Consider the following 12774-nt stretch of genomic DNA (forward strand, 5'->3'; position numbering starts at 1 on the left):
TACAAATCTCTTCTGAAGATGGGGAGGTGAATCTGTAGGTAAGGATCTGAGTTTGATTCCCAGAATTTACATGCTAGTTGGACACATTATTGCAAATATCTACAATGGGACATGAGAGCCAGAAACAGGAGAATCTTGCAAAGCTCATAGACCAGCACTGTTCACACAGAAAGAAGATTCCATTCTTAAATAGAGAGGAAAGATGAGAGCTGACATTCAAGTATGGTTCTATTATTTGCCATGTGAACCTATGGCACACAGGCACCTGCCCACATCAACACAGAAACACACACAGAGTAAACATGATATTCTGCAGTACACAGAACCCAAAAATACACACCTTATTTTATATGACATTTCATAAAGGAAACTTTTATTCCCCTTTTTACTTTAGAAAACACATAATGAGTTCTGTGTGTTGGGCTTTGTTTTATTTCATCTTGTAATCTACCTATGGAGTGGAAGCTTCTTCCATTATTGAGGTAGATAATTGCTCATGCAGCAGAATCTATAGCTAAACATAAGTTATTTAATGCTGGATCTTATATTACCATGGATAGATTTTTATAAGTAGAATTATGTCCTTTAAGGTAGAATACCGTAGGCAGATTAGTGTAGAATTATCTTTTTGAGGGCTTTGCTGTGTGGTACATATGGAGGGCTGGGTAGACAGTCCAGTCATTAAAGTGGAGAAGCATGACGACCCGAGTTCCAATCCCAAGGCTGACTTAAGAAGCCAAGCACTGAGTTCATGAGTAGGATAGCCACCATGATTGGGTAAGAAACACTACACTCAGTGGGCAACACACAAAAACAACATATGAAAGTAAAAGAGAGTTAAGCAGAATAGAAGTAGAGTTTCAGCTTGAGAGGAAGGGAAACTTTATTGAGGAGTTGCATGTAACTGCCTGATATTAGAGAAGCCTGGGACAGCTGTTCTTTTACTAGGTGTTAAAATGTTATCTGTGGACTTAACACTAGAATGCATTTATGACATCAGAATAAAGTGGTACCAATTCTAAACAATTCTAAAACTAACATATCAACAGGATTCGATTGTGAGATAGCATTTATAGAGCACTTTGTAAATGAAAGCATTTCAGTGTCAGATATGAGAAGATGGCCTCCCGGGTGCATGGAGATTAAAAGAATTTGAAATAGATATGCCTAACCAGGAAATTGATACAAAGACTAGGCAGTCCTCAAACTCAGAGAAATCTGCCTCTGCCTCCAAAGTGAGAAGGGAAGGAAAGGAAGGATGCAGAGGTCATGAGGAAGCAGAAAGGTTGAGTAAAGTGTAGATTAGAAGAAAGGACATATGATAGGTAGGATTTTAGTTGGGGGGTGGTAGGGGAGGAAGGAAGGGAGAAGGAAACTGGAATTGTCATGTAATTCAATTTTGTTTGTAATTCAAATATATAAAAACTAAAAAACTAAAAAAAAAGAAGTAGCTATTTGTGACCATAGCTTAAAGAAAACAAGTCCCTCAACATGTATGACCTTATTATTCTTTATTTAAAGTTCTATTTGTATGACATCATAAGACAACAGATAAAACTTAGATACCAAGACAAAAATACTGATAATAGTAATAACAGCAACAGCAGCTAAAGAGTTAGTAACACTTATTAGGTCCCAGTTCTCTCATTAAAATATTTATGTATAAAGTCTTCTGATGTCTAATGACTCTACCATAAGGACAAAATAATATTTAAAACAGTGGTTCTCAAGCCCAGCTACTTATTGGAATTAGAATAAGGCTGTGACAAAATACTGGCAATTTACACTCATCTCAAAATTTGGAGTAACTACATCAGGGACCTGGAATGGTAACTATTTCAGTCTCCCAGAAAGTGATTCTAACTTGTACCATCTCTGCCTTCAGAGACTTTCAAAACCCTTTTGGATGCTACCCCCATTTAGAGAACTGCAATCCTTCTCTAAATGCATATAATAATACTTCTAAATACTATAAAATTCTCTTCTCTTTCACTGTCTATTCTTTGTCTTGGCTTTCCTACAGGCATTGGCTTCACACTGAATTCTTTCAGCACCTGTTTCACTCTCTCCTCCCCTTTGGGCACAGAGAGAAGGGAATCATTTGGAGTTTCAGCAGAGTTATTAGCACCTCCTTGTCAGGCTATATCTCACACTTCTTTGCCTGAAATGTGTGTCTGCTCCTGGCCACAGGGTGCTAGTCTAATATGGTAGCTGGCTGAGAACAAGTCAGAGAACACAAGCATGCTAAGTGTTTAAGGCGATAGATGGTTATTATTAAGTTGGCTTCTCTATGCTTCCTAGCCCATAGTATCAAATGAAGCTGTTATAGATGGAAATTTTCTTACTAAAATATGAAGAACCATCTCCTAACCAACACATCCAGATTAGCTGTGTGAGAATTGAAGATTCTTCCAAATCAGATGTCTTCCAAATCAGAATTCATTATAAACATAAGTATTAACCAATTTTGCTTTAAACAGGACCTGTTTCTTCATGAATATACCTTAGATAGAACAATATTTCTCAACACCCATGTTACTAATATTTCATTCTTAGAATTTTGCCATCAGCAGTGATAGCTGTACCCTGCGCATTTGAAGTTACTAATATCTCTCTAATCATGGCAGTCAAGATTATTCCTGCATGCTATAAAATGTATCAAAAGATGAGGACAAAATTGTCCTTGTTGTGTTTCAGTAATATAAATGAAAAAGTAGCAAGAACCATGGAGTCACAAACATTCAGTGACAGTTTTCAGCATACTGGCTCTTAAAAAGAAATTTGTACCATGTTTACAGATGACTGACTAGCTTCATTGTTACTCTTATTATACAACTGAGTTGTTCACTACATCACAGGAGTATTAACTATAGAGCATTACCTATTATCTCATTAATACATCACAGGAGTATTACCTAGAGAGCATTACCTATTATCTCATTAATACATCACAGGAGTATTACCTAGAGAGCATTACCTATTATCTCATTAATACATCACAGGAGTATTACCTAGAGAGCATTACCTATTATACAACTGACTTCTCCACTACATCACAGGAGTATTACCTAGAGAGCATTACCTATTATCTCATTTTATATACTCTGTTCTGCAGGCTAACACTTTGGTCTACAGTTTCAGGATGCTTAGCTTCTAGTCTCAGTTTATTGTTTAGAGCTTCATCCATCTTGAGACCTCACAGAGACCATTTCCTTTGTATCAATTTCAACTTCAAAAGCAAAATATAGGGACAATGACAGCATCAACTTAACACATAAGTGTGTGAAATTCATATGAGATGTTTATTATCACATCTAATATATAGAAACAACATTTATGAAACTTTTACTACTATCTTACTCTCATTTTAGAGATGAGGGATTTCCTTGTTTGCTGTCTGTGTCTGTAATAAAATACAGACCATCATGTAGTTGGGGAGATCATGGTTTATTTAGTTCATGTATTCTGATCAGAGTCCATCATTGAGGGAAGTTAGGACAGGGAAAGAGACAGTAACCATGCAGGAATCCGCTTTCTTGCTTCCTCTCCATGGCTTGCTTAGCTTACATTTTTATACAACATAATACCACCTGCATCACATTATGTGGACCTGCTCACATTAATCATCAATCACGAAAACGCCTCAAAGACATGCCCACAGGCAAACATGAAGTCAGAAATCTTTCAATTCATTTTCTCTCTTTCCAGGTATCCATAGTTTATGTCAAATTGACAGAAATTAAACAGTGTGGTTCATTCATTTTCAAATTTACGAATAAACATATCACCATTAAACCATAATTTTTCTTTTCTTTTGTATCTCCAAGATATCATATTAAATATGATAATATAAGATGTAGTGCAAGTTTGAAAGTCCCAGTCTTTGTAAAATCCCAACTTACAAATTCACTGTCTTTTTTATTTTTAATATCTAAACTCCTCTGTGAGTTTGAGGCCAGCCTGGTCTACAAAGATACACAAAGAAACCCTGTCTCAAAAAAATAAAAAAAAAAAACCCTAAACTCTCTTAACTGTGAGTCCTGTAAAATTCATCATAAATTGTATACTTTCTTATTCCAAGAGGGGAAACATGGAAAAATATGAGATGAGGATGATGATGATGATGATGATAATCACAATTAAACAAAACTAAAATATGACTATGTAAATTACTCAGTGGCCAATATTTGTGACTCATTCCTTAATTAGGGGATCATGCGGCTTAGGTAGCCCACATACTCCAGCTCTGCCAACTGCAGCACATAACTTATCTCCTTGGCTTATTCTTGCTTCCACACATGCTTCTGACCTTCGTTCTTCCTCCCCCGTCTTGAAATTTCCAATATGCTGTGGTCGCCACTGCAACAGAGGCTTTACCTTTACCAGTGGCCTCTTGGATACTCTTCAGGAACTCTGGCCTGTCAACATGGTACCAAGTCTCATCTTTTCTCCATGATGGCTTCTGTCTTGAGTTTTCCATTGCAATTGAGGCTGCACTTTCACCAGTGGCCCTCTATGAGGCCTCACGGTGTCTAACCTCAACTGTTTTTCACAATTCCTTCAATCTTACAACTCTCATATGTGGTGATATATGGTTTATCATCTCATAAAGCTTTCCTGGGCATCAGAATACAAAGCCAGAAACACTAGTTGTCATAGTAGTTGGTCAGTGGTGGCACACGTCTTTAATCCCAGGACTCAGGAGACAGAGGCAGATGCATCTCTGTGAGTCCAAGACTACCCTGGGCTAAAGGAGAGTGAATTAGTCTAAAAAAGAAACAGAAGTCATACCTTTAATTCCAGCACTAGAGAGGTAAAGAAGGAAGAAACAAAGGGTCTCATGTGGCATTCAGTAGTAGGCATTCAGTCTTTGGCAATTAGTATCCAGCTCCATTGAGAATTTGTGGGGCCAGGATTACCCAAGTCTGAGGTAGAGATAAGAGCTCTGGCTGGCTGGCTGCTTTACTTTGCTGATCTTTAGCTTGAACCCCAATATCTGTCTCTGAGTTTACGTTATTTCTGTTTTACTCATGCCCCCAAACCTGAAGCATATGGTCAATATTTATAAATTGCCAAGTTCAGATGACAGAGTAGATGTAGCCTCAGATCCTCATAATTACAGCTTCGGTGTAGTGACCCTGAATAAGTCCTGCTCATATGATATCAAGTTTCTTCTTAATCAAGCTGTTTTTAGCCACAGTTAACTTGTCGGCAAAAGTTCCACTTCTACTCATTCTAAATCCAAAATATTATACAAATATCCCAAAGGAAATTTTGTGTCTTTCAGAAATACTACTTAATCAACAGCACCTCTTGGTATTCTCCTATTTTCTAAGCTATCAAAATAGCTTATTAAGCTCTTAGTACTCAATGGATTTTCTTGTCCAACATTCTAAATGCTTCCACAGTGCTCTCACAAAACAACATGGTGAGCCTGGTACAAATTTCTGTCCTAGCTGTTATTTGGTGTCATAAAACACTGACCCCAAAACACTTGGGAAGAAAGGCTTAGGCATATATATCCTGATCATTGAGGGAAGTGGGGGCAGGCACACAAACAGAAGAGGAACCACAGTGGATGTCTGCTTTCTGGCTTGCTGTCCATGGTTTACTCAATCTGCTTTCTTATATAGCCTAGGTCCACTGGCCCAGGGGTGGCCCAACTCACTGTGGGCTTGGCTCCCCACATCAATCAATTAATATCAAGAAAATGCCCACACAGACGTATCTGCAAGCCAATTTGATGAAGGCAACACCTCCCAGGTGTCTGGCTGCCTCAAGCTGACAGACAAAAATCAACCAGCACAACGGCGCAACTATGAATATGTTAAAAAACTTGCCCCAAACCAATTTGGATTAAATTCAGGACCAACTCAAAATGCATCACTATTCATGATGCTAGTTAAAATTGCAAAATTCTGATGCCTTTCTCCACTTGTTTTTTGTTGTAGCAGCACTCAGTCCAAAACAGACTAATAATGCTAACTTTAGTATGTAAGCCCATAAAGAAATTGGGTAGTCAGGAAATTATCAGCTAATGCACTGAACTCTAGAAGAACTTGTCATTGTTAGAATGAAATAACTTACTCATTTGAGGCAACAATGTGCTGTGTAGAACATTGTTGGAAATAAAGTGTTCCAATCCCAGATTTTACAATAACAATCAGAAGGCCAGGGACTTGGAAATAATATGCCCTAGTTCCCTCTCTTTCTTTGTTGACAATTTATACCTCATTTGCCCCAGAAGCTTTGGCTCTGTTGAAGGCTCCCTGTTTACAATGCATGTTCAGAACATCTCCCTAGAAAGCACAAACTAGCAATGGATTAGAAACCAACTCTGCTTTCCACAGCAGAAATTCAGAAGATGACAGCGTTTCTTTACATTCTACACCCATTCTAGATCATTGTAACATAACACTCCAATTCTAATGAGTAAAGTTTTCTTGTTTGAAACAACATACTCCAAAGCACTGTATTTTGTGCAGTTCATGTGGGCTGATTGTAGATGAGGGGAGAAAAACTACTCTTGCAGAAGATAAATAAATCCGGTGACTTTAAGGTTTGGAATTTATTGTTTTACCTCCTGGGGAAATACAGCAAACAAGGACACACATTATTCTGTCTGCATAATTTGTTTGCCCGATGAAATCCCCAGCCAGCAATTAATATTTCAGGTTCTCTGAGAGTTTAATGTATTTATAGATAATTTGTAAGTACTGAATTTTTAAGTGGTTTTAAATATCCAAGTAAGCAATGTGAGCCCAGAATAATCTGCATGTTCATTTTCTAAACATTTTGTGATAGAAAACATTGCTACATTCTGATCTAATGTTTTGATTTTATCATTTAGGTTTTGAAGTTGCTGTTCAACATCATAGAGGAATTTCATTCTGTTAATTTCAGTAAACCTCTAAGGAATTATAATAATAGTTATCAATTACAGGGAGAACTAATTTCCTGATTATCCAGTGTTTGATGAAAGGATCATTAACTTTTTTAGCATTAGTGGAACGCCTCATCATTGTTACTTTACTGCCTGCACATGCTTATTGATTAATTGACTGTAAAAGGAGGGGTACATATTTCAACCTGTGTTCTTGGATAGGAGCCTTATGGAGTTAGAGCCATCACTGCTGTCTTAAGGACATGATGGTTGGGGAACAGATGAGAACCCTAGAACAGACATGGCTAATATTTCTGAATATTAAAAATCTGGTTCTAAAAACAATTTAACAAGTCCAAAGAGTTGATTTATTCAGCTCATTGCTAACAACCTCAGTTAACTCACAAATTTCAGATTACAGGATGATCTGTAATACTAATTTCATTACAGCAAGACAGCATCTCAAAAAAGAAATTTATTCTCAATTGAAAGAACATGGGCTAGTAAGGTATATCTCTAGAGTTTGCGTGCTGTCTTAGACATTTCTAGAGGTACATATTTGGTAAGATAGTCATTTAGTTATTCACTGGTTATAAAATTTACATACATCGTCAAATTTAATTCTTCTCCATATTCAGTTCTGTATTTTAGTAAGTGCTTATCCAAGTTTAACACTTAGGACAATCCAATAAGTTTCTTAATGGTCCCATTGACCAAGACTGTACTTTTTCTTCATCGTTTATTCAATTTCTTTTTCACACCCTTGCAATTTGTTTTTATTTATTAACATGAATATAACAAATTATCATTAAAGTTAAATAATACATAGCCTTCCTTAGTTTATAATTTATATTTACATAAGAAATAAAATTCGTGTCCATACAAACATCTTTTGTTTGAATTTTGAGAGGAGAGTTATTCATATTTATCCCAAATGTGAAAAAGCTGAATGTCAAATGTTGAATGGACATATATGTTAACTTTGACATAACTAACAGGTTAATACTGTGTGAATTAGCCATTGGTACAGCAACCACATGGATTAGTAAGATTAGGATCTTCCTAGTATACATTAGCAAACTGAGGTGAAAGAGGTAAAATAATTACAATTATAATCTAGACATATGAAAACAGACCACTAGCATAAATATTCTGTCTCTAGACTTGAGTAGGACTGCTTACTAATTATCCGGATTTTTGGTGCTTCTATCTCTAGGACTTTTAAAATTGGAAAGCATGCTACTTTACTTTTTACTATTCATCTATATCTCACCTCTGATGAAAGTCTTTGTTACATCAACATGTGATCTCTGAGTTTGCAGAACTCTAGTCTTACATAATCTAAAGATTCTGAATGTGTTCCTTTCATTCCTAATTCCTGAAAAGTGACTTCAGCTACCTTACCCTGTGACTAAGATCAAGTTGTTACTGAAGTTTTACATCTTTTATATACTGTAATTACTACGGATAAACACTTGCATTAATTTGTTTTTCTTACTAAGACACAGACTGAGAAAAGTAGAATTAAAAATAAATCAAGTTGCAACTATTTATATTTTATTTACAATTTAATGGTTCAAAATTGCCTCAATTACTCTGCAGGGCTTCAATGTGTCTGCCCATATATATCTCTTCCTTGAACATCGTGAGAGGTAGCATCCAACGACTTGCCCTTCACTACACACTTCCAAACACATTTTGTTTTTAAAGTTCAATTGTGAGAAGACTCAAGTAGCAGGTATTTGGGATATTTAGGGGTGGTTTTGTTTGTTTGTTTTTTGTTTGTTTGTTTTTATCCTAATCTGTAGGGTTACAAGCCATCGTGAAAATTTGAAGTTTACCTAGCAAGCTGTATTCCTACTGAGACTGAGTGACTACTGGCCAGCAAACAGTAAAAACACAAGAGATTCTGCGAAATGAGAAGATGTTATTTTTAAAGCAAAGAAGATTGCATAATTCAGGATACTAACTTTTTCTAGTCTTATTGCTCTTGTTCAATCACATAACACTTCCTGTTCACACCAAATTATTTGAAGAGAAGGCAAGTTCCTTATGTATACATGCAATCAAAGCAATATAAGGAAAATACTCAATGATATGTGAAGGAATGGAACTGAAACCTTTTGAAAGTATAAAACTGAACCTGGCCTAGCAGGAATGAATTGTATGCAATTGCGAGACAGGCTGTTAGAAAAAGTCATTACACTCAAAACAGGAAGGAAGGTCTGGAGAATAATTCTAGTCTTTATAGAACACAAGTCAATTTCAAAGGAAGTCATTTACAATGCCTGCTAAGAATAAGCATATGCTTGCTCTGTGACAGAGAAATTTTGGTCTTTGTACATTCAATGCAAATGAGCAGACATTTTCATTTAAAAAGTGCATTGTAATGTTCACCATAAAACTTCACAGAAGCTAAATGTTGGAAATTGCTGAACTTCCCATCAACTGTAGACTGGATAAACTGGCATGAATATACACAATATATATGCTCTATATAAACATACATGCAGTTCAATCTGTATATGTTTATATATGTATTTACAGTTGTGTATACATGTAACCACCTCCAGCTGAATGTTACATAAATATTACAATTATACTATTAGATATAACATAGTTATTGATATTATACAGCTATGCAAACATATACATGAGTCTTGGAAATATGCTAAGGATAAATGATATACTCTCTGACTTTGATAACAAAATGCATGAATGTTCATGTATCTAGACTACACTACTGAGAGTCAGATAATTCTTATTCTGAGGATGGGGAAAATGTTGGGCAGGAGCCTGAAGAAACCTACCAAGGTTTTGTCTCTTAATGTGAATATTAGAGCAATGTTTTCAGTTTGTGAAGATTTATCACTCTAATTATGTAAGCTTCTATAGGAATCTCACACCAATTCCACTTATCTGCTAGTCTCTCCATAACCATGCCTCCGTCTTGTAGTGTGCCCCCAAAAGAAAGTTAAAAAGAATAAAAGTAAGATAAAAATATGCAATAATAAAAATAGTAAAAGGAAAACACTTTACTCCTCAGTCTTTCCCACCTCTCCATAGCTTCTTCATTCATCTTAGAGACTGCCATTAGGAGCTGCAGTGTATCATGTAGTATACTCTTTTGTCCAAACTGCTTTACTTGCCAATCTTCATTATGTAATGAGTTGTTATTCAGGGTCAAGGCTCATGGATTTGTTGCACCATCAATACTGGACCCTCACCAACACACCTCTCTTATATGCTCTGTTGCCTGAGTCATGAAGATCCTGCAGTTATGATTCTGTAGCATCAGTTCGTTCCCACACTGCAAGCTCTGGATGTGTGCATGGGTGGCAGCTGAGTTGGTTAGCCCAGGCTGCTAGGGCCACTACTCTTAGGTGAGGGGAGTAGCCAGATCTCACAGTCGAGGTGAGGGATGGACAAGCTTTCCCAAGTATGGGGGCCAGTTCTCCTATGAGGGACCTGGGCCCGGTTTTCCTTGTCATCAGGATCCATTATCCCAGTGCCGGGAAAGTTCACTGTTGGTTTGCCAATGAGGGGAGCACAGGTCACTCTGAGGCAGTAAGGGGTGGAAATCTGGGCAGTGGTGCCTGTGATGGCAACAGAAGGCATAGAGCTCAACACAGACTCTGGTTGCGATGGGCCATGGCCCCAGAAATGGACCCCAGCCACAGCTCCGCTGGAGTGAACATACGGACCCTGGTGTCAGCTCAGGCCGCACCAATCTGTGTGGTTCCATTTGCAGGGGGAATCCGCACTGCCTTTGGTGGTAAGCAGAGCCTCAGGCATTGATGCAGCCCCTGGCTGCAATGGGGCCATGGACCCAGACATGGTCCTCAGCAGCAGTTTGGGTCTGGTGGACAGCATGACCACAGGCGGCAGTGCAGGCCACTGAAGTTTGCATGGTCCCAGCAGCGACATGTCTCTTAGACGCCAACATTTCCACAGGTGGGGGAACCTAGGCCATGGGTTTCTGTAGCGTTCCTGTTAGGCACCAAAATGGTTTCAGGTGTCAGTCCATACCCAAATCCCAGGCACAGGTGCATTTTAAAATAGAGATGTTAAACTTCAATTCAGCCTGGAAACTAAAGTGTAAGGATACTAGTGAAAAGTAAGTATCGCATGCCTATGTCACATCTCATTGAAACACAGAAGTAAAAAAACGGTGGAGTTTCTGCACTCAGTCTTTCTATTTAACTAATTCATTCACATTCTAAGAGTAAGAGAGGAGAGGACATACAGGCTATTATGCTGGCCAGAGATGGACAGAAATCCTTGCTTGGCAGTGCTCTCTTTAGTTAAGGATGTTGGTAGAGTCTCCAAAAAGTAATCAGTGCCTAAAAGATAGCACAGGTTAGAAAGCTTAGCATAGGGCAATCCACAGACTGAATGGTTGATGCACAAGGACATAATGCAGCTTGCCTTCACTAGAGGCTCATGTTTGATAAGATGCTGGGAGAGCCCTTTGAAGGTTTCCCTAGAACAAAACATAGAACTTAATTAGCTTATATCAAGAAACTAGCAATGACTAAGATTTTTAATTTTTGTTTACATGTTTCAGAACAGGATTGAATAAAAATTGTGAAAAACAGTTGAGTCATAAATCTTTGTGTGTGTTTGCTGGAATTTAAACCACAAAGTAGTACTGAATATTTACAGGGGAAAGATTTTAATAAACTATACTAGAGCAAAATTTTGTCTGTGAATTTCCAGTAATCAGCTCAGTGCTTTGCAGGTAGAAGACTGTCAAATATTAGAAAGGAACAAAAAAATGTATGCCTTTGTGATTATGGAACTTAAATATTCTAAACACGAATTTCAGTGTACAAAATAAAGTCAAATGCAAGTTGCCTCTTTGTTACATTATTGAGAAGAATCAAGTGCTTATTTCCAATTCATTGTCTGATCCATTGCCATACTTTTGTGAAATCACAGGTTTGTTTATTAATATATAAAGGTTTCTGCTCTGATTGTCTTTGTTGTTAGATAATATCTGACAGCCATTCATCACCTTTAAACATGAATTTCAAAACAAGAAATATTATCACTTCCAGTCTATCTTTTATTTTTTATATATTTTAATTACAAACAAGATTGAAAGATTGAATTACTTGACAATCCCAGTTCCCTTATCCCTCCCTTCCTCCCCTACCACCCCTAAACTAAAATCCTACCTATCATATGTCCTTTCTTCTAATCTACACCTGACTCAAACTTTCTGCCTCTTCATGACCTCTGCATCCTTCCTTTGCTTCCCTTCTCACGCTCATAATTTCCTCCCCCCCTCTTCCCAAGTTCTCAATTTGCTCAGGGGATAGCGACCCTTTCCCCTTCTCCAGGGGACAAGGTTTGTCTCTTTTAGGGTCTTCCATTTTTAATAGTTTCTCTGGCAGTATGGATTGTAGGCTGTTAATCCCTTACTCTATGTCTAAAATCCACATATGAGTGAGTACATATAATGTTTGTCCTTTTGTGATTGGGTTACCTCGCCTCAGAATGGTTTTTCCGAGTTCCATCCATTTTCCCAAAAATTTCAAGATTCCATTGATTTTTCCTGCTGAATAGTACTCCATTGAGTACCACATTTTCTCAATTCATTCTTGGGTTGAGGGATATATAGGCTGCTTCCAGTTTCTGGCTATTACAGATACTGCTGCTATGAACATAGTTGAACAGATGGCTTTGTTATATGAATGTGCTTCTTTTGGTTATATGCCTAGGAGTGGAATTGCTGGATCTTGTGGTGGACTCATTCCCATTTTCTTGGGGAGTCGCCATACTGATTTCCACAGTAGCTGTACAAGTTGGCACTCCCATCAGCAGTGGAGGAGTGCTCCTCTTTCTCCACATCCTCTCCAGCATAAACTGTCATTGGTATTTTTGAT

At 37.5% G+C, this 12774-nt stretch overlaps 1 long non-coding RNA gene across 2 annotated transcripts in view; it reads left to right on the forward strand.

The window, feature by feature from the left end:
• LOC113834668 overlaps nucleotides 1-11739 on the forward strand; it is a 31999-nt gene extending 20260 nt beyond the window's left edge. The window contains exons 4-5 of one of the 2 annotated variants that reach the window (XR_003483408.2): nucleotides 8486-8535; nucleotides 8692-11739. This is a non-coding gene — a long non-coding RNA (uncharacterized LOC113834668). The remainder of the gene's footprint in view (nucleotides 1-8485; nucleotides 8536-8691) is intronic. The other variant, XR_003483409.2, reaches the window with a different exon arrangement.
• Nucleotides 11740-12774: the final 1035 nt, after the last annotated feature.

Source organism: Cricetulus griseus, chromosome 3, assembly GCF_003668045.3.
Source record: "Cricetulus griseus strain 17A/GY chromosome 3, alternate assembly CriGri-PICRH-1.0, whole genome shotgun sequence".
Taxonomy (NCBI): Eukaryota; Metazoa; Chordata; class Mammalia; order Rodentia; family Cricetidae; genus Cricetulus; species Cricetulus griseus.